This window comes from Anas acuta, chromosome 2 (assembly GCF_963932015.1).
Source record: "Anas acuta chromosome 2, bAnaAcu1.1, whole genome shotgun sequence".
In the NCBI taxonomy this organism is placed as follows: Eukaryota; Metazoa; Chordata; class Aves; order Anseriformes; family Anatidae; genus Anas; species Anas acuta.
In genome coordinates this window covers 5,001-32,957 of record NC_088980.1, presented here as the reverse complement: position 1 = coordinate 32,957, position 27,957 = coordinate 5,001, and the positions used below count along the sequence as shown (strand labels likewise).

Below are 27,957 nucleotides of genomic sequence, written 5' to 3'. Positions count from 1 at the left end.
CTCCTTTCAAGCTTGGACCTAATTTGCAGGTCCAGAGGCAAGTGGCCTGCTGTTTTGAAAGGATAAAAGTAAAGCTGGGGTCGCTTATGTTTTTGAGGGTTGGGTGCTACTGCTGGCAGCTGAATGTTTATCTTCTGCCTGCCTTTCTCCTTTGTTCAGGCTGCAATGCAGTGTGCAGTGCAGGATGTGTCAACCAGCTGCCTCTGCAGTGACTCTGGTACGTGATGAGCAGAGGTAACTGTTGTTTTTGGGGTGCGGTTGTCACTGCAGTTATTTTCCTACATCCAGTAGAGTAAAATTCCAGTTTGCCTTTTAGAGGTGCTGTAAGTGGGTGAAGAGAACAGATGGAAGCATCTGCCACGTGGGGCAGGCAAGCGGCTGAGGTACAGGAGGGGATGAGAGTATGTGATTTTTTTCCCGGAGGTGGAATGGAATTGATTTTGTTGGTGTATAATCTGTTCTGCTCCTAGATTTTTCTTTCAATGCAAATAAAAGTTTGTGCTAATTCCATTTGAAGAAGTTCCAGTTACTTGCTGGGTCGTGTTGTCCTTTCAATGTTAAAAGCTGCAGCAAAAGCATGGGGATTATTGCTTCTAGAAACACCCCAATTTTCTTGTCTGCAGTCTGCATGCTGTTGAGCAAAAGCAGATTTGAAAAAAAAAAAAAAGAAACAGGAAACACACAAAAAACAATAAGAAAAAAAAACCACCATTGGGTCACTTCTGAACGCAATGATCATTTAATCCCTTTGTTTTCCCAGGTGGTGTGGATGATACTGGCTGCACTGTTGGAGCTTGGACTCGGAGAGGAAGAGGTGAGCAGAACCGTATGTTGCATCAGCGGTAGTCAGCATTGTGGAGCAGGTGGGCATCATGGCCGGCGCGCTAGTGAATGCTGTTACTCTGTTTTTTGCAGCTGATGATGAGCCTTCAATTGGCTAAGATGACAATCGGTGCCTGTGCATTTCTTGAGGCGGAGGGACTTTACCATGCAGCAACCTAAGAGCTAAGTTGTGGGGCACCTGGTATTTGCATATCTTGGGTGGCTAATGGGAGCTGGGAGCCAGAGCAGCATGGAGCGTGCTGGCTGAATAGACTTGGTGCCACTGTGAGGGTGGTTCAAGCTGCTTGTGGCTGGGTCACCAGGCTAATAGAAGCAGCGGGATTATTTTGTAGCATGAGTGCGTGTGCCAGGCAGGACAGTTTCCTTCAGTTTGTCTGTCTTGTAGTGTTGCTTCTGCAGTGTCTGTTCTGTGCTTCTTGGGTCTTGATATCCTCATGGCTTTTTACACCGGACTGACCAGACAGGCGACTTGGTAGCTGTGCTGAAGGGCCTCAATGCTTGTTTTGTCATCATGGCTCTGATCAAGCAGCGACTTCAAGACAAGAAGTGCTCGAAAGTGCAGATCTGTTTCAGGTCTTGTGCATCATATTCGGTTTGAGATCACGTCTGTTTCCATCCTCACTCTTGCAGAAGTCATCTGGGCCGCATCAGGAGCTCTTGCTTGGGAATTGATTTCCTAAGTGTCTTCTTAGGGGGTTTTCAGTCCCCATCCTTCTTGTCTCTTGTCTTGAAGGCAGGCTTTTTAGGCCTCCACCATCCCAGTTCTGGCAGTTGCTTCCAGTCGCGTGTCGTGACATTGGAGTCTCTCGTAGGGTCTGGTGCAGAGCACCTGTTCTGACTTGCTGTTGCCCTAGGGCTTTCCTTTTGGGGGTCACTTTTTCTTGTGCCTTGTGTTGTGTGTTTTGTTTGTAGTGTTTGTGGCGTGCCTGTGTGTGTACGTGTTTGGTCCGGAGCTGTCCTGCCTGGCAGTTAGTGATTAACGTGGTAGTGCATGGGTGTACTAATACATTGATGGGACTGTGTTGGGAAAGACATCCGGTCTGCCTCTGGGCACGTACTGAAGGACAGCTGGCACAGTCATCTCTGTAGTGTTAGGCAGATGTGTGGGGGGGAGATTTGAGCTGCTTGTGAGCAGCTTCTCACATAGTGTTTGAACAGTGTGCTTGAGGAGGTCTGTCAAATCTTGAAAGCTTACAGATATGGGGTTTTGCTTTTTTTTTTTTCTTATTTCTTTCCTGTCCCCATTAGAGTGTAAACCCTAGGAGGAACCTGTCACAGGAAAGAGCTCCTTCTGGAACTGTTCAACCCTTGGTAGGCAACTTTTGTTTAATTTGTTTAAGGTGAAACAGAGTGTACAACACGGGACTTGACCACAGCTGCTTTTGGCAAGGTGAGCGATGAACAGATGTAGCAGGTACTTTAGGGGTGCAGTTGTCACTGCAGTTACTTAACTACACAAAGTACAGTAAAAATCCTGTTTATATTTCAGAGGTGTATTGTAGCTGGCATAAGAGAGCAGATGGAAGCATCTGCCTCGAGGGCAGGTGAGGAGGCTGAGGTAAGGGAGCAGATGAGAGTAACTGTCCTAGCTGTGCTGTGGCTTTGGATGCTGCTTCAGCCTATGCTTTTTTGTTTCACATTTGTCTCACACAGGCTCAGAGGGGCCAAGCTGTACTCTGAAGAGCAGCACGAGAAGGGCGGGCTGGTTGTGAGCTGGATTGGAGCAGAACAGCCAAGTAGCACGAGGTGACTGTGAAGGGTATCCATCTTGCTTTGCAGGTGCCCTGGCAGGCTCTCCACAGAAGCGGTTGAGGATTTGAGAAGAGGTTGCAGCTCATCAAGGAGCGACACGTGCAGGGATGGCTTGAAAATGGTATGGCTGCTTTCTCTTCTGTTTATCAGGTGTCCCAGGCAACGTGGGCTGTGATGTTATTTCTTGAGAATCGGAACAAAGCAGGTGCTGATGGCGGTTTTTTGGTAAGCAAAGTGGTGCCCGAAGCCCTGTCCTGTGTAGCCTGAGCACGCCTCGCTGAGAATGAAGCTTGCTTTCCAGTAGTTCCCAAAGCTGTTGAATCTGAAATGCTGTGTCTGTTTTTTTTGTGTTGGGGTTGCACCTTGGTGAGTGCAGGGATGGGTTTTAAGTGGGTGCAGAGGAGGGCCTGGCCCCAGTGTCCTGTAGCGTGTTTTGACCCATCAACATAGCCATTTAGTTCTCAGGTATCCTACTGAAGTGATTTTTTCCTGTGAGTGGAATGGAATAGAATTATTTTTTGGTGTGTAATCTGTTCTACTCCTAGATTGTTCTTTCTATGTAAATGAAAGATCGAGGTAATTCCAGATGGAAAAAGAAATCAATTGCTTGCTTAGTTGTATTGTCCTTTTAATATTCAAAGCTACAGCAAAAGCATGGGGATTTTTGTTCCTAGAAACACCCTAGCTCTCCTGTCTGCACTCTGTATGCTGTTGAGCTAAGCCTTATAAATAAGTAAATAAACCACAGCTGTTGCTCCTTCTTTTTGTTTTTTGTGCTTTCCCCCTTGCACTTTCCCAGGTGATTGGCTTCAGGGTCCAGGTGAGACCTAGTGGTAACTGAGTTGCAGGTGTGCCATCAGAGAGCTCCTTCTGCCTGGGCTGCACTTTTGGGTAAGGGCTTTGTTTTTCCTTCAGTTGTTTGGAGGGTTCTTTAGGTGGGTCAGAGTCTATGGACTGATGCATTTTGAAGTAGAAACTGGTACTCCTATCTTTTTGAGTTGGTAACTGGTAGGATCTGTCACTGTAAAGCAATCTAGTAGTAGGTGCCTGTATTGCACACAGCTCTTCCTCAGGTGAGTAGTTATAATGGCAGTTTTACGGATAGTATGGTGATGTTACTTTGTGTGTTTGCTTTGTGGTTCTGGTTCCCTTCTGAGTTTTGCAGAATTACGGGGCTTTCTGTGATTCTTTGCCTGTATGTCAAATATTATCAAAGTCAAAACCTTGTTGTTAAAGAGATGGAGCAGGGTTTAGTTGAAATGTATCATGGAAGCTCCCTGTGTGAGCATGTGTCTGAAAATGGCAGCAGTGGGCATGTAAGGGGTAGTCTGTTTCAAGTTTAGGGACAGTTTGTTATATTTCTGGAGCTTTTGCCTGTGTGTTTTCTTTCTGTCGAGTCTTTAGACCAGAAAGCCTTCTAGACTTTATGTCCTTGAATTGACATATTAGAAGTACTTTTATGAGGGGTTGCCAGGTACGTTGTTTTTGGGAAACTGTGGGGTATGGTTCCTTGAGTGCATAAGTGCAGTAGTGCCAAGAGAGTGAGCAGGGCCACCTTCTTCATCTCTGCAGAATGAGTCCGTTCGGGCACACTTCTCAGGTAAATGTAGTGAGCAGATGAGGGAAAGGAGCTGGGAACAGAGAGGTATTTCACAGTAGCATGTTGCATCAGTAGTAGTAAGCGTTGTGGAGGAGGTGGGTGTCAGTGCTGGCGTGCTAGTGAATGCTGGTTCTCTGTTTTTGCAAGTGATGATGAACCTGTTGGACGTAATTCCATTTGAAAGAGTTCCTGTTACTGGCCTAGTCGTGTTGTTTTTTCAATGTTAAAAGCTGCAGTAAAAGCATGGGGATTGTTGCTTCTAGAAACACCACAGGTCACCTGTCTGCTCTCTGCATGTTTTCCCAGTAAAGCAGATCTTAAAAAAAAAAAAATAAAAATAAAAAAATAAAAAGCAGTTGCTTCTGTTCCTGCTTTCTTTCTACTTCCTTGTGCTTTGCCCCTCCCCTTTCCCAGGTGATTGGGTTTGGGTGCTGGGCAGGGCTGAATGGTATATGAGCCCCAGGCATGCTATCAGAGAGCTCCTTCTGCCTGGGCTGCTCCTTGGGGTAAGTGCTTTGTTTTTCCTTCAGTCAGTTGCAGGGTTCTCTAGGCAGACTGGAGTTTATAGATTTCTAGAATTTTTAAGTGCTTGGAATTCGCTTAATAGAGGGATGTTTAGTAGAGGTTTGTGGCTTATTGTTTTTTAGGATGGTGCGATACTGCTCTGTTTTTGAGCTGCACTTTAATCTCTAGATGTATAAACCCACTCGTTTTATTCTGCAGAGGACTAAAACCAGCTTGATTACCGGCTACATGTGGCTTGACAGTGTAGATGCAGCATTGCCAAGAGACTGAGCAGGGTTGTATCATAGTCACCTTTTCATCTGCAAAGGGTAAGTCTGTGATTACCCCTGCCGGGGCTGCTGTGTGCGCATGTCTTTTTGGCATTTGTGGAGCTCGGTTGTTTTTTTTTTTTGTGTGTAAGTTCTAAGTTTATTTTTTTTTTTGGTGGGTGAATAGTGTGTGTGCTGAGCGTGGTTGGCAGGAGGAAGTGGGGAGCTGCTCAGGACTGGTAGGTTTGGTTTCTAGGAGTGTGCAGCATCCTTCCTGTGCGATGCGACTGATTGTTGGGTGGGAATGTACCAGCTTGTGTGTGCTGGGCAATGTAGCTTGTGTAGTGTGTGTTGTGTGGTCTAGGCAGAGTTTGCTGTGGCGCTGTGAGCGTAGAATCTGAGTTAGAGCTGGTGAGCAGCTGAAGTACCGGAGCTGGGAAGAGAGAGGTCTTGCAGCAGGTACGCTGTGGCTGTGAGGTGCCTCAGAGTGTGCTTTTCTCTTGCCTCTGCAGGTGCTTTGTGCAGTTGTGGAGAGGGAAGGGAAATCGTCATGTCAGGAAGCTCTGAGGGAAGGTGAGTGGTGTCAGCCTGGTCATCCCTTATCTGAAGCGAAGGGAAGACGCTCAGGTGTTTCCCTCAGAGGGTCCGGGGTGAGACTGTTTGGGATAGAGGAGCAGTGTAGCAGGTGGGTGCTTGCAAGCACAGTGGTCATTTTGTCCTTTTATGTTCCCAGGTGGCGTGGGTGATGCTGGCCGTTCCTTTCAAGCTTGGACCTAATTTGCAGGTCCAGAGGCAAGTGGCCTGCTGTTTTGAAAGGATAAAAGTAAAGCTGGGGTCGCTTATGTTTTTGAGGGATGGGTGCTACTGCTGGCAGCTGAATGTTTATCTTCTTCCTGCCTTTCTCCTTTGTTCAGGCTGCAATGCAGTGTGCAGTGCAGGATGTGTCAACCAGCTGCCTCTGCAGTGACTCTGGTACGTGATGAGCAGAGGTAACTGTTGTTTTTGGGGTGCGGTTGTCACTGCAGTTATTTTCCTACATCCAGTAGAGTAAAATTCCAGTTTGCCTTTTAGAGGTGCTATAAGTGGGTGAAGAGAACAGATGGAAGCATCTGCCACGTGGGGCAGGCAAGCGGCTGAGGTACAGGAGGGGATGAGAGTATGTGATTTTTTTTCCCGGGGGTGGAATGGAATTGATTTTGTTGGTGTATAATCTGTTCTCCTCCTGGATTTTTCTTTCAATGTGAATAAAAGTTTGAGCTAATTCCAGTTAAGAAAGTTCCAGTTACTTGCTGGGTCGTGTTGTCCTTTCAATGTTAAAAGCTGCAGCAAAAGCATGGGGATTATTGCTTCTAGAAACACCCCAGTTCTCTTGTCTGCATGCTGTTGAGCTAAAGCAGACTAAAAAATAAATACAGGAAACACACACACACACACACACACACACACACACACACACACACACAAAAACAGTAACAAAAAAACCAACACCATTGGCTGACTTGTGAATGCAACGATCATTTAATCCCTTTGTTTTCCCAGGTGGAGTGGATGATACTGGCTGCACTGTTGGAGCTTGGATTCGGAGAGGAAGAGGTGAGCAGAACCGTATGTTGCATCAGCGGTAGTCAGCATTGTGGAGAAGGTGGGCATCGTGGCCGGCGTGCTAGTGAATGCTGGTACTCTGTTTCTTGCAGCTGATGATGAGCCTGGCAATTGACTAAGATGACAATCGGTGCCTGTGCATTTCTTGAGGCGGAGGGACTTTACCATGCAGCAACCTAAGAGCTAAGTTGTGGGGCACCTGGTATTTGCATATCTTGGGTGGCTAATGGGAGCTGGGAGCCAGAGCAGCATGGAGCGTGCTGGCTGAATAGACTTGGTGCCCCTGTGAGGGTGGTTCAGGGTGCTTGTGGCTGGGTCACCAGGCTAATAGAAGAGGCAGGATTATTTTGTAGCGTGAGTGCGTGCGCCAGGCAGGACAGTTTCCTTCTGTTGGTCTGTCCTGTAGTGTTGCTTCTGCAGCGTCTGTTCTGTGCTTCTTGGGTCTTGATATCCTCATGACTTTTGACTCTGGACTGACCAGACAGGCGACTCGGTGGCTGTGCTGAAGGGCCTCAATGCTTGTTTTGTCATCATGGCTCTGATCCGAGAACTTCTTGTCTTGCAGTCGCTGCTTGAAGTGCAGATCTGTTTCAGGTCTTGTGCATCGTATTCGGTTTGAGATCGCGTCTGTTTCCATCCTCACTCTTGCAGAAGTCGTCTGGGCCGCATCAGGAGCTCTTGCTTGGGAATTGATTTCCTGAGAGTTGTCTTAGGGGGTTTTCAGTCCCCATCCTTCCGGTCTCTTGTCTTGAAGGCAGGCTTTTTAGGCCTCCATCATCCCAGTTCTGGCAGTTGCTTCCAGTCACGTGTCGTGACATTTGAGTCTCTCGTAGGGTCTGGTGCAGAGCACCTGTTCTGACTTGCTGTTGCCATAGGGCTTTCCCCCGGGGGTCACTTTTTCTTGCGCCTAGTGTTGTGTGTTTTGTTTGTAGTGTTTGTGGCGTGCCTGTGTGTGTACGTGTTTGGTCTGGAGCTGTCCTGCCTGGCAGTTAGTGATAATAGCTAACGTGGCAGTGCATGGGTGTACTAATACATTGATGGGACTGTTTTGGCGTAGACATCTGCCTCTGGGCGCATACTGAAGGACAGCTGGCACAGTCATCTCTGGAGGTTGGCAGATGTGGATTTGGCAGAGTTGAGCTGCTTGCGAGCAGCTGTTTGCATAGTGCTTGAATGGTGTACTGTTGAATCTTGAAAGCTTACAGATATGGGGTTTTGAATTTTTTATTTTTATTTCTTTCCTGTCCCCAGTAGAGTGTATACCGTAGTAGGAACTGCCCACAGGAAAGAGCTCCTTCTGGAACTGTTCATCAGTCGGTAGGCAGCTCGGTGCCTGTCTTGATCTACTTCTGAGGTGCTGAGGCAAGGGGGCTGCTGTTTTGAAACGATAATATCGTTAATTGGTCCCTTTGTGTTGTGGAGGGATGGGTGCTAATGGTGGCAGGTGAATGATTGATTCTCTTGTGGCTGTTTTCATTTGTTTAAGGTGAAACACAGTGTACAACACGGGACTTGACGACCGGAGCTGCTTTTGGCAAGGTGAGCGATGAGCAGATGTAGAAGGTACTTTAGGGGTGCAGTTGTCACTGCAGTTAGTTAACTGCACAAAATACAGTAAAAATCCTGTTTATTTTATATTTCCGAGGTGTTGTAGCTGGCCTAAGAGAGCAGGTGGAAGCATCTGCCTCGAGGGGAGGTGAGGGGGGCAGATGTAAGGCAGCAGATGAGAGTATCTCTCCCTCTGTGCTGTGGCTTTGGATGCTGCTTCAGCCTATGCTTTTGTTTCTCTTTTGCAGGTGTCTCGCACAGGCTGAGTGGGGCCAAGCTGCACTCTGAAGAGCAGCACGAGAAGGGTGGGCTGTTTGTGAGCTGGATTGGAGCAGAACTGCCAAGTAGCACGAGGTGAGTGCGAAGGGTATCCGTCTTGCTTTGCAGGTGCCATGGCAGGCTCTCCACAGAAGCGGTTGAGGATTTGGGAAGAGGTTGCAGATGATCAAGGAGCGACACGTGCAGGGATGGCTTGAAAAGGGTATGGCTGCTTTCTCTTCTGTTTATCAGGTGTCACTGGCGACATGGGCTGTGATGTTAGTCTTTAGAATCGGAACAAAGCAGGTGCTGAAATGCTTTGTTTTTTTTTGTGTTGGGCTTGCACCTTGATGAGTGTAGGGATGGGTTTTAAGTGGGTGCAGCGGAGGGCCTGAACCCCAGTGTCCTGTAGTGTGTTTTGACCCATCAGCATAGCCTTTTGGTTCTCAGGTAGCCTACTGAAGTAAGTGATTTTTCCTGCGAGTGGAATGGAATTGTTTTTTTTTCCATGTAATTTGTTCTCCTCCTAGATTTTTCTTTTTATGTAAATAAAATATTGAGCTAATTCCAGAGGGGAAAAAAAATCAGTTTACTTTCTTAATCAGTTTGTCCTTTTAATATTCAAAGCTGCAGCAACAGCATGGGGATTTTTGTTTCTAGAAACACCCTAGCTCTCCTGTCTTCACTCTGCATGCAGTTGAGCTAAGCCATATAAATGAATAAAGAAACCACAGCTACTGCTCGTTTCTGATTTTTTTTTTTTGTGCTTTCCCCCTTGCACTTTCCCAGGTGATTGGCTTCAGGGTCCAGGTGAGACCTAGTGGTAACTGAGTTGCAGGTATGCCATCAGAGAGCTCCTTCTGCCTGGGCTGCACTTTTGGGTAAGCGTTTGGTTTTATTTCAGTTGGTTGTAGGGTTCTTTAGGTGGGTCAGAGTCTATGGACTGATGCGTTCTGAAGTAGAAACCGGTACGCATATCTTTTTGAGTTGGTAACTGGTAGGATCTGTCACTGTAAAGCAATCTAGTAGTAGTATGTGCCTGTATTGCACGCAGCTCTTCCTCAGGTGAGTAGTTGTTATGGCAGTTTTACGGATAGTATGGTGATGTTACTTTGTGTGTTTGCTTTGTGGTTCTGGTTCCCTTCTGATTTTTGCAGAATTACGGGGCTTTTTGTGATTCTTTGCCTGTATGTCAAATATTATCAAAGTTACAACCTTGCTGTTAAAGTGATGGAGCAGGGTTTAGTTGAAATGTATCATGGAAGCTCCCTGTGTGAGCATGTGTCTGAAAATGGCAGCAGTGGGCACGTAAGGGGTAGTCTGTTTCAAGTTTAGGGACAGTTTGTTATATTTCTGGAGGTTTTGCCTGTGGGTTTTCTGTCTGTCGAGTGTTCAGACCTTGCAGCCTTTTAGCCTTGATGTCCTCGAATTGACATATTAGAAGTATGTTTATTAGGTGATTCCAGGTAGTTGTTTTTGGGAAACAGTGGGGTAATGTCTCTTGACCGCATAAGTGCAGTAGTGCCTAGAGAGTGAGCAGGCTCACCTTCTTCTCTGCAGAATAAGTCCGCCCGGGCCCATTTCGGCGCGGCGCCGCCCGGGCCCATTTCGGCGCGGCGCCGCCCGGGCCCATTTCGGCGCGGCGCCGCCCGGGCCCATTTCGGCGCGGCGCCGCCCGGGCCCATTTCGGCGCGGCGCCGCCCGGGCCCATTTCGGCGCGGCGCCGCCCGGGCCCATTTCGGCGCGGCGCCGCCCGGGCCCATTTCGGCGCGGCGCCGCCCGGGCCCATTTCGGCGCGGCGCCGCCCGGGCCCATTTCGGCGCGGCGCCGCCCGGGCCCATTTCGGCGCGGCGCCGCCCGGGCCCATTTCGGCGCGGCGCCGCCCGGGCCCATTTCGGCGCGGCGCCGCCCGGGCCCATTTCGGCGCGGCGCCGCCCGGGCCCATTTCGGCGCGGCGCCGCCCGGGCCCATTTCGGCGCGGCGCCGCCCGGGCCCATTTCGGCGCGGCGCCGCCCGGGCCCATTTCGGCGCGGCGCCGCCCGGGCCCATTTCGGCGCGGCGCCGCCCGGGCCCATTTCGGCGCGGCGCCGCCCGGGCCCATTTCGGCGCGGCGCCGCCCGGGCCCATTTCGGCGCGGCGCCGCCCGGGCCCATTTCGGCGCGGCGCCGCCCGGGCCCATTTCGGCGCGGCGCCGCCCGGGCCCATTTCGGCGCGGCGCCGCCCGGGCCCATTTGTCATGTGGAGCTACAGAGCAGGTGAGGTAAAGGAGCTGGGAACAGAGAGGTATTGCACAATGATATGTTGCCTTAGTAGTAGTGAACGTTGTGCAGGAGGTGGTTATTAGGGCTGGCATTCTGATGAATGCCGGCTCTCTGTGTTTACAGATGGGGGTGAGTCTGTTTAAACTAATTCCAGTTCAAAAAGTTTCAGTTACTAGCTTGGTGATATTTTCAGTTCAATATTGATATCTGCAGAGAAAGTAAAAGGGGAGTTTTGCTTCTAGAATCACTGCAGATATCTTGCCTGCTCTTTGCATGCTTTTGAGATAAAGCTGATTTTAAAAAAGAAAGAAAAAAAAAAAACACTTGCTTTTCTTGCTCCCTTCCTGCTCTCTTGTGCTTTGTCCCTCATCTTCCCCAGGTGATTTGGTTTGGGTGCTGGGCGGGGACAAAAGGTATATGAGCCCCAGGCACGGCATCAGAGAGCTCCTTCTGCCTGGGCTGCTCTTTGGGGTCAGTGCTTTGTGTTTCCTTCAGTCAGTTGCAAGGTTCTCTAGGCAGGCTGCAGTTTGTGGAGTTCTGTATTTCTAAGTGCTTGGGATTCTAGATTTCTAAGTGCTTGAAATAGAGGGATATTTAGTAGAGGCTGCTGTCTCACTGTTTTTTGGGATGGTCACATATGCTCCTGTTTTTGCACCATATTTTAATCTCTACATGTATAAAAACACTTGTTTTAGTCTCCTGGAGAGTTTCAGCAGCTTGATTACATGCTACATGTGGCTTGACAGCGTAGATGCAGCATTGCCAAGAGACTGAGCAGGGTTGTATCAGAGTCACCTTTTCATCTGCAAGGGGTAAGTCTGTGATTACCCCTGCCGGGGCTGCTGTGTGTGCATGTCTTTTTGGCATTTGTGGAGCTCAGTTGTTTTTTTTGTGTGTATGTGCATGTTCTAAGTTTTTTTTTTTTTTTTGAGGGGTGAATAGTGTGTGTGCTGAGCGTGGTTGCCAGGTGGATGTGGGGAGCTGCTCAGGACTGGTAGGTTTGGTTTCTAGGAGTGTGCAGCATCCTTCCTGTGCGATGCGACTGATTGTTGGGTGGGAACGTTCCAGCTCATATGTCTTAAGCAATGTAGCTTGTGTAGTGGTGTGTTGTGTGGCCTGCGCAGAGTTTGCTGTGGCGCTGTGAGTGTAGAATCTCAGTTAGAGCTGGTGAGCAGCTGAAGTACCGGAGCTGGGAAGAGAGAGGTCTTGCAGCAGGTACGCTGTGGCTGTGAGGTGCCTCAGAGTGTGCTTTTCCCTTGTCTCTGTAGGTGCTTGGTTCAGTTGTGGAGAGGGAAGGGAAATCGTCATGTCAGGAAGCTCTGAGGGAAGGTGAGTGGTGTCAGCCTGGTCATCCCTTATCTGAAGCGAAGACGCTCAGGTGTTTCCCTGTGAGGTTCCGAGGTGAGGCTGTTTGGGATAGAGGAGCAGTGTGGCAGGCGGGTTCTTGCAAGCACAGTTGTCATTGTATGCTTTTGTGTTCCCAGGTGGCGTGGGTGATGCTGGCCGCTCCTTTCAAGCTTGGACCTAATTTGCAAGTACAGAGGCAAGTGGCCTGCTGTTTTGAAAGGATAAAAGTAAAGCTGGGGTCGCTTATGTTTTTGAGGGTTGGGTGCTACTGCTGGCAGCTGAATGTTTATCTTCTGCCTGTGTTTTTCTTTTGTTCAGGGTGAAACGCAGTGTGCAGTGCAGGACCTCTCGACCCAAGCTGCCTCTGCAGTGACTCTGGTGCGTGATGAGCAGAGGTAACTGTTGTTTTACGGGCGCGATTGTCACTGCAGTTATTTTCCTACATCCAATAGAGTAAAATTCCAGTTTGCCTTTTAGAGGTTCTAAAAGTGGGTGAAGAGAACAGATGAAAGCATCTGCCATGGGGGGCAGGGAAGCGGCTGAGGTACAGGAGGGGATGAGAGTATGTGATTTTTTTCCCGGGGGTGGAATGGAATTGATTTTGTTGGTGTATAATCTGTTCTGCTCCTAGATTTTTCTTTCAGTGTAAATAAAATTTTAAGTTAATTCCATTTGAAAAAGTTCCAGTTACTTGCTGGGTCGTGTTGTCCTTTCAATGTTAAAAGCTGCAGCAAAAGCATGGGGATTGTTGCTTCTAGATACACCCCCAATTTTCTTGTCTGCAGTCTACGTGCAGTTGAGCAAAAGCAGATTTCAAAAAAAAAAACGAAAAAAAAACCATGAAACACACACAAAAAAACAATAATAAAAAAAACCACCATTGGGTCACTTCTGAACGCAACGATCATTTGATCCCTTTGTTTTCCCAGGTGGTGTGGATGATACTGGCTGCACTGTTGGAGCTTGGACTCGGAGAGGAAGAGGTGAGCAGAACCGTATGTTGCATCAGTAGTAGTCAGCATTGTGGAGCAGGTGGGCATCATGGCCGGCGCGCTAGTGAATGCTGTTACTCTGTTTTTGCAGCTGATGATGAGCCTGGCAATTGACTAAGATGGCAATCGGTGCCTGTGCATTTCTTGAGGCGGAGGGACTTTACCATCCAACAACCTGAGAGCTAAGTTATGGGGCACCTGGTATTTGCATATCTGGGGTGGCTAATGGGAGCTGGGAGCCAGAGCAGCGTGGTGCCTGCTGGCTGAATAGACTTGGTGCCACTGTGAGGGGTGGTTCAGGCTGGGTCACGTTCTGGGTGCTTGTGGCTGGGTCAGCAGGCTAATAGAAGCAGCGGGATTATTTTGTAGCATGAGTGCGTGCGCCAGGCAGGACAGTTTCCTTCAGTTTGTCTGTCCTGTAGTGTCGCTTCTCCATTGTGTGTTGTGAATTATGGTCTCCTTGGGTCTTGATATTCTCCTACCTTTTTACACAGGACTGACTAGACAGGCGACTTGGTAGCTGTGCTGAAGGGCCTCAATGCTTGTTTTGTCATCATGGCTCTGATCCGAGCACTTTTTGTCTTGCAGTTGCTGCTTAAAGTGCAGATAAGTTTCAGGTCTTGTGATCTCAAGCTGAATATGATGCACATCTGTTTCCATCCTCACTCTTGCAGAAGTCGTCTGGGCCGTATCAGGAGCTCTTGCTTGGGAATTGATTTCCTGAGAGTTGTCTTAGGGGGTTTTCAGTCCCCATCCTTCTGGTCTCTTGTCTTGAAGGCAGGCTTTTTAGGCCTCCATCATCCCAGTTCTGGCAGTTGCTTCCAGTCGCGTGTCGTGACATTGGAGTCTCTGGTAGGGTCTGGTGCAGAGCACCTGTTCTGACTTGCTGTTGCCGTAGGGCTTTCCTTTTGGGGGTCACTTTTTCTTGTGCCTTGCGTTGTGTGTTTTGTTTGTAGTGTTTGTGGCGTGCCCGTGTGTGTATGTGTTTGGTCTGGAGCTGTCCTGCCTGGCAGTTAGTGATTAATGTGGCAGTGCATGGGTGTACTAATACATTGATGGGACTGTGTTGGGAAAGACATCCGGTCTGCCTCTGGGCACGTACTGAGGGGCAGCTGGCACAGTCATCTCTGGTGGTTGGCAGATGTGGATTTGGGAGAGTATATCTGCTTGTGAGCAGCTGTTTGTATAGTGCTTGAACGGTGTGCTTGAGGAGGTCTGTTGAATCTTGAAAGCTTACAGATACGGGGTTTTGAAACTTTTATTTTTTATTACTATTCTGTCCCCAGTAGAGTGTAAACCTTTGGAGGAACCTTTCACGGAAAGAGCTCCTTCTGGAACTGTTCATCAGTTGGTAGGCAACTCGGTGACTGTCTTGATCTACTTCTGAGGTGCTGAGGTATTGGGGCTTCTGTTTTGAAATGATAATATTGTAAATGGGGTCCCTTTGTGTTGTTGAGGGATGGGTGCTAATGCTGGCAGGTGAATGACTATCTTGTGACTGTTTTCATTTGTTTAAGGTGAAACACAGTGTACAACACGGGACTTGACCGGAGCTGCTTTTCGCAAGGTGAGCGATGAACAGATGTAGCAGGTACTTTAGGGGTGCAGTTGTCACTGCAGTTAGTTAACTGCACAAAATACAGTAAAAATCCTGTTTATATTTCAGGGGTATTGTAGCTGGCCTAAGAGAGCAGATGGAAGCATATGCCTCGAGGGGAGGTGAGGGGGCAGATGTAAGGGAGCAGATGAGAGTAACTGTCCCAGCTGTGCTGTGGCTTTGGATGCTGCTTCAGCCTGTGCTTTTCTTTTTGTTTCACTTTTGTCTCACACAGGCTGAGTGGGGCCAAGCTGTACTCTGAAGAGCAGCACGAGAAGGGCGGGCTGGTTGTGAGCTGGATTGGAGCAGAACTGCCGAGTAGCACGAGGTGATTGCGAAGGGTATCCATCTTGCTTTGCAGGTGCCATGGCAGGCTCTCCACAGAAGAGGCTGAGGATTTGAGAAGAGGTTGCAGCTCATCAAGGAGCGACATGTGCAGGGATGGCTTAAAAATGGTATGGCTGCTTTCTCTTCTGTTTATCAGGTGTACCAGGCAACGTGGGCTGTGATGTTAGTTCCTGAGAACTGGAACAAAGCAGGTGCTGATAATGGTCTTCTTTGGTAGGCAAAGAGCTGCCCGAAGCCCTGTCCTGTGTAACGTGAGCATGCCTCTCTGAGTATGAAGCTTGCTTTCCAGTAGTTCCCAAAACTGTGTTGAAGCTGAAATGCTGCGTCTGTTTTTTTGTGTTGGGGTTGCACCTTGGTGAGTGCAGGGATGGGTTTTAAGTGGGTGCAGAGGAGGGCCTGGCCCCAGTGTTCTGCAGTGTGTTTTGACCCACCAGCATAGCCTTTTGATTCTCAGATATCCTACTGAAGTGATTTTTTCTTGTGAGTGGAATGAAATTGAATTATTTTTTGGCGTGTAATCAGTTCTGCTCCTAGATTGTTCTTTCTGTGTAAATGAAAGATCGAGGTAATTCCAGATGGAAAAAGAAATCGGTTGCTTACTTGGATGTATTGTCCTTTCAATATTCAAAGCTGCAGCAAAAGCATGGGGATTTTTGTTTCTAGAAACACCTCAGTTCTCCTGTCTGCACTCTGCATGCTGTTGAGCTAAGCCTTATAAAAGCAAATAAACCACAGCTGCTGCTCCTCCTCTTTCTACTTTCATGTGCTTTCCCCCTGCACTTTCCCAGGTGATTGGCTTCAGGGTCCAGGTGGGACCTAGTGGTAACTGAGTTGCAGGTATGCCATCAGAGAGCTCCTTCTGCCTGGGCCGCACTTTTGGGTAAGCGTTTGGTTTTATTTCAGTTGTTTGGAGGGTTCTTTAGGTGGGTCAGAGTCTATGGACTGATGCGTTTCCTAGTAGAAACGGGTACGCATGTCTTTTTGAGGTGGCAACTGGTGGGATCTGTCATTGTAAAGCAATCTATTAGTAGGTGCTTGTATTGCACGTAGCTCTTCCTCAGGTGAGTAGTTGTTATGGCATTTTTACGGATAGTATGGTGATGTTACTTTGTGTGTTTGCTTTGTGGTTCTGGGTCCCTTCTGATTTTTGCAGAATTACGGGGCTTTCTGTGATTCTTTGCCTGTATGTCAAATATTATCATAGTCAAAACCTTGGTGGCAAAGTGATGGAGCAGGGTTTAGGAGAAGTGTATCATGGAAGCTCCCTGTGTGAGCATGTGTCTGAAAATGGCAGCAGTGGGCATGTAAGGGGTAGTCTGTTTCAAGTTTAGGGACAGCTTGTTATATTTGTGGTGCTTTTGCCTGTGTGTTTTCTGTCTGTCGAGTGGTAGACCTTGCAGCCTTTTAGACTTTGTCCTTGAATTTACATAGTAGAAGTACGTTTATGAGGGGTTGCGAGGTACATTGTTTTTGGGAAACCGTGGGGTATGGTTCCTTGACCACATAAGTGCAGCAGTGCCTAGAGAGTGAGCAGGCTCACCTTCTTCTTCTCTGCAGAATAAGTCCGCCCGGGCCCCTTTCGGCGCGGCGCTGCCCGGGCCCATTTCTCAGGTAAATGTAGTGAGCAGATGAGGTAAAGAAGCTGGGAACAGAGAGGTATTGCACAGTAGCATGTTGCATCAGTAGTAGTGAGCGTTGCCCAAGAGGTGGGTGTCAGGGCTGGCATGCTTGTGAGTTCTGGTTCTCTGTTTTTGCAAGTGATGATGAACCTGTTTGACGTAATTCCATTTGAAAAAGTTCCAGTTACTGGCCTGGTCGTGTTGTCCTTTCAATGTTAAAAGCTGCAGCAAAAGCATGGGGATTGTTGCTTCTAGAAACAACACAGGTCACCTGTCTGCTCTCTGCATGGTTTTCAGGTAAAGCAGATCTTAAAATAAAATAAAATAATAATAATAAAAAAATAAAAAACAGCTGCTGCTGCTGCTCCTTTCTTTCTACTTCCTTGTGCTTTGCCCCTCCCCTTTTCCAGGTGATTGGGTTTGGGTGCTGGGCGGGGCCAAATGGTATATGAGCCCCAGGCATGCTATCAGAGAGCTCCTTCTGCCTGGGCTGCTCCTTGGGGTAAGTGCTTTGTTTTTCCTTTAGTCAGTTGCAGGGTTCTCTAGGCAGACTGGAGTTTATAGATTTCTAGAATTTTTAAGTGCTTGGAATTCGCTTAATAGAGGGATGTTTAGTAGAGGTTTGTGGCTTATTGTTTTCTAGGATGGTGGGGTACTCCTCTGTTTTTGAGCTGCACTTTAATCTCTAGATGTATAAACCCACTCGTTTTATTCTGCAGAGGACTAAAACCAGCTTGATTGCATGGTACCTGTGGCTTGAGAGCGTAGATGCAGCATTACCAAGAGACTGAGCAGGGTTGTATCAGAGTCACCTTTTTTATCTGCAAGGGGTAAGTCTGTGATTACCCCTGCCGGGGCTGCTGTGTGCGCATGTCTTTTTGGCATTTGTGGAGCTCGGTTGTTTCTTTTTTTTGTGTGTGTATGTGTATGTTCTAACTTCTTGTTTTTTTTGAGGGGTGAATAGTGTGTGTGCTGAGCGTGGTTGCCAGGTGGATGTGGGGAGCTTCTCAGGACTGGTAGGTTTGGTTTCTAGGAGTGTGCGGCATCCTTCCTGTGCGATGCGACTGATTGTTGGGTAGGAACGTTCCAGCTCATATGTCTTAAGCAATGTAGCTTGTGTAGTGTGTGTTGTGTGGCCTGGGCAGAGTTTGCTGTGGTGCTGTGAGTGAAGAATCTCAGAGCTGGTGAGCAGCTGAAGTACCGGAGCTGGGAAGAGAGAGGTCTTGCAGCAGGTACGCTGTGGCTGTGAGGTGCCTCAGAGTGTGCGTTTCCCTTGTCTCTGCAGGTGCTTGGTTCAGTTGTGGAGAGGGAAGGGAAATCATCATGTCACGAAGCTCTGAGGGAAGATGAGTGGTGTCAGCCTGGTCATCCCTTATCTGAAGCGAAGGGAAGACGCTCAGGTGTTTCCCTCAGAGGGTCCGGGGTGAGACTGTTTGGGATAGAGGAGCAGCGTAGCAGGTGGGTGCTTGCAAGCACAGTGGTCATTTTGTCCTTTTATGTTCCCAGGTGGCGTGGGTGATGCTGGCCGCTCCTTTCAAGCTTGGACCTAATTTGCAGGTCCAGAGGCAAGTGGCCTGCTGTTTTGAAAGGATAAAAGTAAAGCTGGGGTCGCTTATGTTTTTGAGGGATGGGTGCTACTGCTGGCAGCTGAATGTTTATCTTCTGCCTGCCTTTCTCCTTTGTTCAGGCTGCAATGCAGTGTGCAGTGCAGGATGTGTCAACCAGCTGCCTCTGCAGTGACTCTGGTGCGTGATGAGCAGAGGTAACTGTTGTTTTTGGGGTGCGGTTGTCACTGCAGTTATTTTCCTACATCCAGTAGAGTAAAATTCCAGTTTGCCTTTTAGAGGTGCTGTAAGTGGGTGAAGAGAACAGATGGAAGCATCTGCCACGTGGGGCAGGGAAGCGGCTGAGGGACAGGAGGGGATGAGAGTATGTGATTTTTTTCCCGGGGGTGGAATGGAATTGATTTTGTTGGTGTATAATCTGTTCTGCTCCTAGATTTTTCTTTCAATGCAAATAAAAGTTTTTGCTAATTCCATTTGAAGAAGTTCCAGTTACTTGCTGGGTCGTGTTGTCCTTTCAATGTTAAAAGCTGCAGCAAAAGCATGGGGATTATTGCTTCTAGAAACACCCCAGTTTTCTTGTCTGCAGTCTGCATGCTGTTGAGCAAAAGCAGATTTGAAAAAAAAAAAAAAAAAGAAACAGGAAACACACAAAAAACAATAAGAAAAAAAAAACCACCATTGGGTCACTTCTGAATGCAATGATCATTTAATCCCTTTGTTTTCCCAGGTGGTGTGGATGATACTGGCTGCACTGTTGGAGCTTGGACTCGGAGAGGAAGAGGTGAGCAGAACCGTATGTTGCAACAGCGGTAGTCAGCATTGTGGAGCAGGTGGGCATCATGGCTGGCGTGCTAGTGAATGCTGGTACTCTGTTTTTTGCAGCTGATGATGAGCCTTCAATTGGCTAAGATGACAATCGGTGCCTGTGCATTTCTTGAGGCGGAGGGACTTTACCATGCAGCAACCTAAGAGCTAAGTTGTGGGGCACCTGGTATTTGCATATCTTGGGTGGCTAATGGGAGCTGGGAGCCAGAGCAGCATGGAGCGTGCTGGCTGAATAGACTTGGTGCCACTGTGAGGGTGGTTCAGGGTGCTTGTGGCTGGGTCACCAGGCTAATAGAAGCAGCGGGATTATTTTGTAGCATGAGTGCGTGTGCCAGGCAGGACAGTTTCCTTCAGTTTGTCTGTCCTGTAGTGTTGCTTCTGCAGTGTCTGTTCTGTGCTTCTCGGGTCTTGATATCCTCCTGGCTTTTTAGACCGGACTGACCAGACAGGCGACTTGGTAGCTGTGCTGAAGGGCCTCAATGCTTGTTTTGTCATCATGGCTCTGATCAAGCAGCGACTGCAAGACAAGAAGTGCTCGAAAGTGCAGATCTGTTTCAGGTCTTGTGCATCATATTCGGTTTGAGATCACGTCTGTTTCCATCCTCACTCTTGCAGAAGTCATCTGGGCCGCATCAGGAGCTCTTGCTTGGGAATTGAGTTCCTAAGTGTCTTCTTAGGGGGTTTTCAGCCCCCATCCTTCTGGTCTCTTGTCTTGAAGGCAGGCTTTTTAGGCCTCCACCATCCCAGTTCTGGCAGTTGCTTCCAGTCGCGTGTCGTGACATTTGAGTCTCTGGTAGGGTCTGGTGCAGAGCACCTGTTCTGACTTGCTGTTGCCGTAGGGCTTTCTTTTAGGGGGTCACTTTTTCTTGCGCCTAGTGTTGTGTGTTTTGTTTGTAGTGTTTGTGGCGTGCCTGTGTGTGTACGTGTTTGGTCTGGAGCTGTCCTGCCTGGCAGTTAGTGATAATAGCTAACGTGGCAGTGCATGGGTGTACTAATACATTGATGGGACTGTTTTGGCGTAGACATCTGCCTCTGGGCACGTACTGAGGGGCAGCTGGCACAGTCATCTCTGGAGGTTGGCAGATGTGGATTTGGCAGAGTTGAGCTGCTTGCGAGCAGCTGTTTGCATAGTGCTTGAATGGTGTACTGTTGAATCTTGAAAGCTTACAGATATGGGGTTTTGAATTTTTTATTTTTATTTCTTTCCTGTCCCCAGTAGAGTGTATACCGTAGTAGGAACTGCCCACAGGAAAGAGCTCCTTCTGGAACTGTTCATCAGTCGGTAGGCAGCTCGGTGCCTGTCTTGATCTACTTCTGAGGTGCTGAGGCAAGGGGGCTGCTGTTTTGAAATGATAATATCGTTAATTGGGTCCCTTTGTGTTGTGGAGGGATGGGTGCTAATGGTGGCAGGTGAATGATTGATTCTCTTGTGGCTGTTTTCATTTGTTTAAGGTGAAACACAGTGTACAACACGGGACTTGACGACCAGAGCTGCTTTTGGCAAGGTGAGCGATGAGCAGATGTAGAAGGTACTTTAGGGGTGCAGTTGTCACTGCAGTTAGTTAACTGCACAAAATACAGTAAAAATCCTGTTTATTTTATATTTCCGAGGTGTTGTAGCTGGCCTAAGAGAGCAGATGGAAACATCTGCCTTGAGGGCAGGTGAGGGGGCCGAGGTAAGGGAGCAGATGAGAGTAACTGTCCCAGCTGTGCTGTGGCTTTGGATGCTGTTTCAGCCTGTGGTTTTCTTTCTCTTTTGCAGGTGTCTCGCACAGGCTGAGTGGGGCCAAGCTGCACTCTGAAGAGCAGCACGAGAAGGGCGGGCTGGTTGTGAGCTGGATTGGAGCAGAACTGCCAAGTAGCACGAGGTGAGTGCGAAGGGTCTTGCTTTGCAGGTGCCATGGCAGGCTCTCCACAGAAGCGGTTGAGGATTGGAGAAGAGGTTGCAGATGATCAAGGAGCGACACGTGCAGGGATGGCTTGAAAAGGGTATGGCTGCTTTCTCTTCTGTTTATCAGGTGTCCCAGGCAACGTGGGCTGTGATGTTAGTTCTTGAGAATTGGAACGAAGCAGGTGCTGATTGCGGTCTTCTTTGGTAAGGAAAGTGGTGCCCAAAGCCCTGTCCTGTGTAGCCTGAGCACGCCTCTCTGAGGATGAAGCTTGCTTTCCAGCAGTTCCCAAAGCTGTTGAAGCTGAAATGCTGCGTCTGTTCTTTTTGTGTTGGGGTTGCACCTTGGTGAGTGCAGGGATGGGTTTTAAGTGGGTGCAGCAGAGGGCCTGGCCCCAGTGTCCTGTAGTGTGTTTTGACCCACCAGCATAGCCACTTGGTTCTCAGATATCCTACTGAAGTAAGTGATTTTTCCTGTGAGTGGAATGGAATTGTTTTTTTTTTTTTTTGGCATGTAATCACTTCTGCTCCTAGATTTTTCTTTCTACGTAAATAAAAGATACTAAGAAAAAGAAAAGGTACGTTGTTTTGGGGAAACCGTGGGGTAGGGTTCCTTGGCCACATAAGTGCAGTAGTGCCTAGAGAGTGAGCAGGGTCACCTCCTTCTTCTCTGCAGAATAAGGCTGCCCGGCCCCATTTCGGCGCGGCGCCCCCCGGGCCCATTTGTCATGTGGAGCTACTGAGCAGGTTAGGTAAAGGAGGTGGGAACAGAGAGGTATTGCACAATTATATGTTGCCTTAGTAGTAGTGAACGTTCTGCAGGAGGTGGGTATCAGGGCTGGCATGCTAGTGAATGCTGGTTCTCTGTTTTTGCAAGTGATGATGAACCTGTTTGACTTAATTCCATTTGAAAAAGTTCCAGTTACTTGAATGGTTGTGCTGTCCTTTCAATATTAAAAGCTGCAGCAAAAGCATGGGGATTGTTGCTTCTAGAAACACCCCTGGTCTCTTGTCTGCTCTCTGCATGTTGTTTAGCTAAAACATTTAAAAAAAAAAAAAAAAAAAACAGGAAACACACACAGACAAAAAAAAAACAATAAGAAAAAAAAACCAACACCATTGGCTGACTTGTTGTGAATGCAACGAACATTTAATCCCTTTGTTTTCCCAGGTGGAGTGGATGATACTGGTTTCACTGTTGGACCTTGGACTCGGAGAGGAACACGTGAGCACAATCGTAGGTTGCATCAGCAGTAGTCAGCATTGTGGAGAAGGTGAGCAATGGGGCTGGCGTCCTAGTGAATGCTGGTACTCTGTTTTTGCAGCTGATGATGAGCCTGGCAATTGACCAAGATGACAATTGGTGCCTGTGCATTTCTTGAGGCGGAGGGACTTTACCATGCAGCAACCTGAGAGCTAAGTTGGAGGGCACCTGGTATTTGCATATCTGGGGTGGCTAATGGGAGCTGGGAGCCAGAGCAGCATGGAGCGTGCTGGCTGAATAGACTTGGTGCCACTGTGAGGGTGGTTCAGGGTGCTTGTGGCTGGGTCACCAGGCTAATAGAAGAGGCAGGATTATTTTGTAGCGTGAGTGCGTGCGCCAGGCAGGACAGTTTCCTTCTGTTGGTCTGTCCTGTAGTGTTGCTTCTGCAGCGTCTGTTCTGTGCTTCTTGGTTCTTGATATTCTCATGACTTTTGACTCTGGACTGACCAGACAGGCGACTCGGTAGCTGTGCTGAAGGGCCTCAATGCTTGTTTTGTCATCATGGCTCTGATCCGAGAACTTCTTGTCTTGCAGTCGCTGCTTGAACTGCAGATCTGTTTCAGGTCTTGTGCATCGTATTCGGTTTGAGATCACATCTGTTTCCATCCTCACTCTTGCAGAAGTCGTCTGGGCCGCATCAGGAGCTCTTGCTTGGGAATTGAGTTCCTAAGTGTCTTCTTAGGGGGTTTTCAGTCCCCATCCTTCCGGTCTCTTGTCTTGAAGGCAGGCTTTTTAGGCCTCCATCATCCCAGTTCTGGCAGTTGCTTCCAGTCGCGTGTCGTGACATTTGAGTCTCTCCTGGGGTCTGGTGCAGAGCACCTGTTCTGACTTGCTGTTGCCATAGGGCTTTCCCCCGGGGGTCACTTTTTCTTGCGCCTAGTGCTGTGTGTTTTGTTTGTAGTGTTTGTGGCGTGCCTGTGTGTGTGTGTATGTGTTTGGTCTGGAGCTGTCCTGCCTGGCAGTTAGTGATGACAGGTAACGTGGCATTGCATGGGTGTACTAATACATTGATGGGACTGTGTTGGCAAAGACATCCTGTCTGCCTCTGGGCACTTGCTGAAGGACATCTGGCACAGTATATCTGTTTGCGAGCAACTTCTCGTTTACCTCTATTTATTTAAAAAACTGTAAAATTTAATTGCAATCCAGTTTGGGACCCAGTCATGTATGACACCAGGGGGCTTGTCCAGGAGGGCTTTGGTTCTTGGAATCTTATTTGATGTAGGAGAGGTGCCCCAGCATTTGGTGGTTGCTGTTCGAGTCTGGTCGGGACTAATGGCATCTCGAACCTGAATACAGGTCAGCTAAGGTTTTGATTTTTTTTCAGCTCCCTTGCTGGCTGCAGCAGTATATTTTGCCCGTAATTTTGCCTGTGAAGATCTGAATGAAGACAACGGAGTCGTAAGTGTTTAAAGCGTATACTGTTCTGTTGGATGGGTTTTGGTTGCCTGTGTGTGTAAGAGTGTGACTGAGACGGAATTTAGTTCCGAAGCGATTGTGGAGGTCTTCTTTACCACGGTTCCAATCTCCCGCGAGGGACTTGGCCGGTGAAGGACCGAAGGGATTCCCAAAGGATTTGTGGGTGGGTGATAGATCTTAAATCCTCTTTAAGACACTCTTATTAAGGTAACCAAGGGCTGTGGGAATTGCCAGAGTAACATTCCTAGATGGGTGAGACAAAACCGAAGACCAGGGACCAGAAGAAAGGGAGCGAATTACCAGACATACCACCAGAAAGTCCATTAGGAATAACAGTTAGAAACTGGAACGAGAGAGGCCCCAGTAACGTAAAAAGTAAATAAAAAATGGTTCAGTCTTGTGTGATAGAATGGCCAAAGGAGCCTTTAAGACCGCATGTCTTTGGGCCCGTTTTTGGATCCTTTGAAGACTGTATTTGTCAGGCCTTAAATACACATGTTAATTCGAAGGAACCTTTCTGCCGGGAAGAAAGTGATGATGCAGGATTATGGATCAGGAGGACTTCATGTCCTTTTACAGCCTTAATATTTACACTAAAAGCAGGTAAGAAATTTTGAAGAAGAAGAAGAACAGGAAAAATAAAAAGATAATAAACGGGAGCCGTTGGATAACCTACCATCTCCATATCGTAACAATCCACCTCTGGTGGTGTGCTGGGTCTGGCTGGAATGTTAACTTTCCCAGCAGCAGCCCATACAGTGCCGTACTCTGCAGTTGTAGCTGGAACAGCAGTGTTATCACACCAGTGTTGCGTCTACTGCTGAGCAGCAGTGGCACAGCATTGGGCCTTTCTCTAACCCTCCTAGCGGATGGGTAAAAAGCGAGGAGAGAAACATCACTAGGGCAGCTGACCTAAACCAATCCAAGGGATATTCCATACCATGGGATGTCACACTCAGCAATAAAAGGTGGAAACAGGAAGAAGAGGGGAGGGGTGGGCTCTCGTTGAGAAGACGTCGGTCCTCCTCTCGAACACCGGCTGCGTGCGTTGAGGCCTTGCATCAAGGACGTGGTCAATCATCGCTCATTTGTGGGAAGTAGAGAGCAATTTCTTTCCTCTGCACTTCCATATAGCTGTCATTTATTTTGTTTGTTTGTTTTCGTCCCTTCTTTTTATTTTCCCTTTTCCCCTCCTTTTTCCCCTTTCCCTTTTTATTTCCCCTTAGTTAAATTGTTTAGTTCATGGTAGTCTTTATTTAATTATTATAATTATTTCCCTTTAATTAAATTATCCTGATCTCAACCCGTGAGTTGTTCTTTGCTTTACTTCTCCCCCTCCTCACCTAAAGGATGCGTTCATGAGAAGTAGGACTGCCGTATCTGAGAGAGCTCCTCTATATCCTTTAAGGGAGGTAACTGGTGTATAACTGGGTTGGAGTTTTAACAGGGTTTTAAGGGTTTCAGGGTTAGCGTGTTAGGGTTTTAGAGTTCTTTTTGGGATGGAGTGTCGCTATGTTTTTTAGGGTTAGGGTCCTAGGGTTTTATTTTTGGTCAGTTATTTAGGGTTAGTGTGTTAAGATCCTTTTTTTTTTTTTTTTTTTTTCAGGTTAGGTTCTCCAGGGTTAGAGTTTCGAGCGTCCTAATTTTTTGGGTTACGGTGTTGAGCGTCCTAATGTTTTGTGTTAGGGCTTTGGGTGTTAAGCATCTGAATTTTTGGGTTAGAGTTTTGCGCGTCCTGATGTTTTGAGTAAGGGTTTTGAGCATCCTAGTGTTTTGGGTTGGCTTTGTGTTTTGAGCATCTTAATTTTGGGGTTACGGCTTTAAGCGTCCTAATCTTGTTGTTTAGGGCTTTGAGAATCCTATTGTTTTGGGTTTGGGTTTTGAGCGTCCTAAGTGTCCTAAGGGCTTTTAGGCATAGGACTTCAGGGGTTTAGTGTGGTAAACAGTTTGGATTAGGCCTGTAGGGGTTTTGAAGTTTTTTAGTGTTAGGGCTTGAGTCTATTTTGAAAGGGCAGTAAGTGCTTGGGTTCCAGTGAGTGCTGGTAAATGTATTTCTGGAACACTGGGCCTGTGATTGGTCAAGCCAGCTGCCTGGGGAATGCTGGTAGGCGTAGTTTTCTGGCACTGGGCTTCCGGGAGGCCATGTTGGGTGCCCAGAGCATACCGGGAAATGTAGTTCTGGGACTCCGGACTTCCGGGAGGCCATGTTGGGTGCCCAGAGCATACCGGGAAATGTAGTTCTGGGACTCCGGACTTCCGGGAGGCCATGTTGAGTGCCCAGAGCATGCCGGGAAATGTAGTTCTGGGACTCCGGACTTCCGGGAGGCCATGTTGGGTGCCCAGAGCATACCGGGAAATGTAGTTCTGGGACTCCGGACTTCCGGGAGGCCATGTTGGGTGCCCAGAGCGTACCGGGAAATGTAGTTCTTGGGAACTAGGGTTAGGGTTAGGGTTAGGGTTAGGGTTAGAGGGTTAGAGGGTTAGGGTTAGGGTTAGAGGGTTAGGGTTGGGGTTGGGGTTAGGGTTAGGGTTAGGGTTAGGGTTAGGGTTAGGGTTAGGGTTAGGGTTATTAGGGTTAGGGTTATTAGGGTTAGGGTTAGGGTTAGGGTTAGGGTTAGGGTTAGGGTTAGATCCGCGCGGGCCTCCCGCCACGCCACGCGGGCCTCCCACCCGCCACTTAGGGTTAGGGTTAGGGTTAGGGTTAGGGTTAGGGTTAGGGTTAGGGTTAGGGTTAGGGTTAGGGTTAGGGTTAGGGTTAGGGTTAGGGTTAGAGGGTTAGGGTTAGAGGGTTAGGGTTAGGGTTAGGGTTAGGGTTAGGGTTAGGGTTAGGGTTAGGGTTAGGGTTAGGGTTAGGGTTAGGGTTAGGGTTAGGGTTAGGGTTAGGGTTAGGGTTAGGGTTAGGGTTAGGGTTAGGGTTAGGGTTAGGGTTAGGGTTAGAGGGTTAGGGTTAGGGTTAGGGTTAGGGTTAGGGTTAGGGTTAGGGTTAGGGTTAGGGTTAGGGTTAGGGTTAGGGTTAGGGTTAGGGTTAGGGTTAGGGTTAGGGTTAGGGTTAGGGTTAGGGTTTATTGGTTTAGGGTTAGGGTTAGGGTTAGGGTTAGGGTTAGGGTTAGGGTTAGGGTTAGGGTTAGGGTTAGGGTTAGGGTTAGGGTTAGGGTTAGGGTTAGGGTTAGGGTTAGGGTTAGGGTTAGGGTTAGGGTTAGGGTTAGATCCGCCATTAGGGTTAGGGTTAGGGTTAGGGGTTAGGGTTAGGGTTAGGGTTAGGGTTAGGGTTAGGGTTAGAGGGTTAGGGTTAGGGTTAGGGTTAGGGTTAGGGTTAGGGTTAGGGTTAGGGTTAGGGTTAGGGTTAGGGTTAGGGTTAGGGTTAGGGTTAGGGTTAGGGTTAGGGTTAGGGTTAGGGTTAGGGTTAGGGTTAGGGTTAGGGTTAGGGTTAGGGTTAGGGTTAGGGTTAGGGTTAGGGTTAGGGTTAGGGTTAGGGTTAGGGTTAGGGTTAGGGTTAGGGTTAGGGTTAGGGTTAGGGTTAGGGTTAGGGTTAGGGTTAGGGTTAGGGTTAGGGTTAGGGTTAGGGTTAGGGTTAGGGTTAGGGTTAGGGTTAGGGTTAGGGTTAGGGTTAGGGTTAGGGTTAGGGTTAGGGTTAGGGTTAGGGTTAGGGTTAGGGTTAGGGTTAGGGTTAGGGTTAGGGTTAGGGTTAGGGTTAGGGTTAGGGTTAGGGTTAGGGTTAGGGTTAGGGTTAGGGTTAGGGTTAGGGTTAGGGTTAGGGTTAGGGTTAGGGTTAGGGTTAGGGTTAGGGTTAGGGTTAGGGTTAGGGTTAGGGTTAGGGTTAGGGTTAGGGTTAGGGTTAGGGTTAGGGTTAGGGTTAGGGTTAGGGTTAGGGTTAGGGTTAGGGTTAGGGTTAGGGTTAGGGTTAGGGTTAGGGTTAGGGTTAGGGTTAGGGTTAGGGTTAGGGTTAGGGTTAGGGTTAGGGTTAGGGTTAGGGTTAGGGTTAGGGTTAGGGTTAGGGTTAGGGTTAGGGTTAGGGTTAGGGTTAGGGTTAGGGTTAGGGTTAGGGTTAGGGTTAGGGTTAGGGTTAGGGTTAGGGTTAGGGTTAGGGTTAGGGTTAGGGTTAGGGTTAGGGTTAGGGTTAGGGTTAGGGTTAGGGTTAGGGTTAGGGTTAGGGTTAGGGTTAGGGTTAGGGTTAGGGTTAGGGTTAGGGTTAGGGTTAGGGTTAGGGTTAGGGTTAGGGTTAGGGTTAGGGTTAGGGTTAGGGTTAGGGTTAGGGTTAGGGTTAGGGTTAGGGTTAGGGTTAGGGTTAGGGTTAGGGTTAGGGTTAGGGTTAGGGTTAGGGTTAGGGTTAGGGTTAGGGTTAGGGTTAGGGTTAGGGTTAGGGTTAGGGTTAGGGTTAGGGTTAGGGTTAGGGTTAGGGTTAGGGTTAGGGTTAGGGTTAGGGTTAGGGTTAGGGTTAGGGTTAGGGTTAGGGTTA

At 48.3% G+C, this 27,957-nt stretch overlaps 6 long non-coding RNA genes across 8 annotated transcripts in view; all 6 read left to right on the top strand.

Annotated features, from left to right (window-relative positions):
* Positions 1-8,448, top strand: part of LOC137851914 (uncharacterized) — a 161,077-nt gene extending 152,629 nt beyond the window's left edge. The window contains exons 3-6 of the long non-coding RNA XR_011093569.1: positions 6,508-6,561; positions 6,636-7,887; positions 8,057-8,109; positions 8,367-8,448. This is a non-coding gene — a long non-coding RNA (uncharacterized lncRNA). The remainder of the gene's footprint in view (positions 1-6,507; positions 6,562-6,635; positions 7,888-8,056; positions 8,110-8,366) is intronic.
* Positions 920-5,741, top strand: LOC137851911 (uncharacterized). 3 transcript variants are annotated; one of them, XR_011093565.1, is made up of 7 exons: positions 920-2,233; positions 2,333-2,401; positions 2,623-2,716; positions 3,395-3,486; positions 4,919-5,028; positions 5,481-5,541; positions 5,702-5,741. It is a non-coding gene; the product is annotated as an uncharacterized lncRNA (long non-coding RNA). The 3 variants fall into 3 exon arrangements; XR_011093564.1 differs by having other exon boundaries at positions 920-2,154; positions 2,497-2,716; positions 5,702-5,740; XR_011093563.1 differs by having other exon boundaries at positions 2,497-2,716; positions 5,702-5,740.
* Positions 8,449-11,275: 2,827 nt separating the features above from the next.
* On the top strand, positions 11,276-12,170 carry LOC137851627 (uncharacterized). The gene is made up of 3 exons (XR_011093302.1): positions 11,276-11,449; positions 11,906-11,966; positions 12,122-12,170. It is a non-coding gene; the product is annotated as an uncharacterized lncRNA (long non-coding RNA).
* An 877-nt stretch (positions 12,171-13,047) lies between these two features.
* Positions 13,048-14,814, top strand: LOC137851626 (uncharacterized). Its single transcript, XR_011093301.1, has 3 exons — positions 13,048-14,372; positions 14,494-14,543; positions 14,643-14,814. It is a non-coding gene; the product is annotated as an uncharacterized lncRNA (long non-coding RNA).
* A 580-nt stretch (positions 14,815-15,394) lies between these two features.
* On the top strand, positions 15,395-17,886 carry LOC137851625 (uncharacterized). The gene is made up of 3 exons (XR_011093300.1): positions 15,395-16,837; positions 17,260-17,370; positions 17,826-17,886. It is a non-coding gene; the product is annotated as an uncharacterized lncRNA (long non-coding RNA).
* Positions 17,887-19,808: 1,922 nt separating this feature from the next.
* LOC137851624 (uncharacterized) lies at positions 19,809-22,542 on the top strand. The gene is made up of 4 exons (XR_011093299.1): positions 19,809-20,435; positions 20,826-21,025; positions 21,990-22,055; positions 22,144-22,542. It is a non-coding gene; the product is annotated as an uncharacterized lncRNA (long non-coding RNA).
* Positions 22,543-27,957: the final 5,415 nt, after the last annotated feature.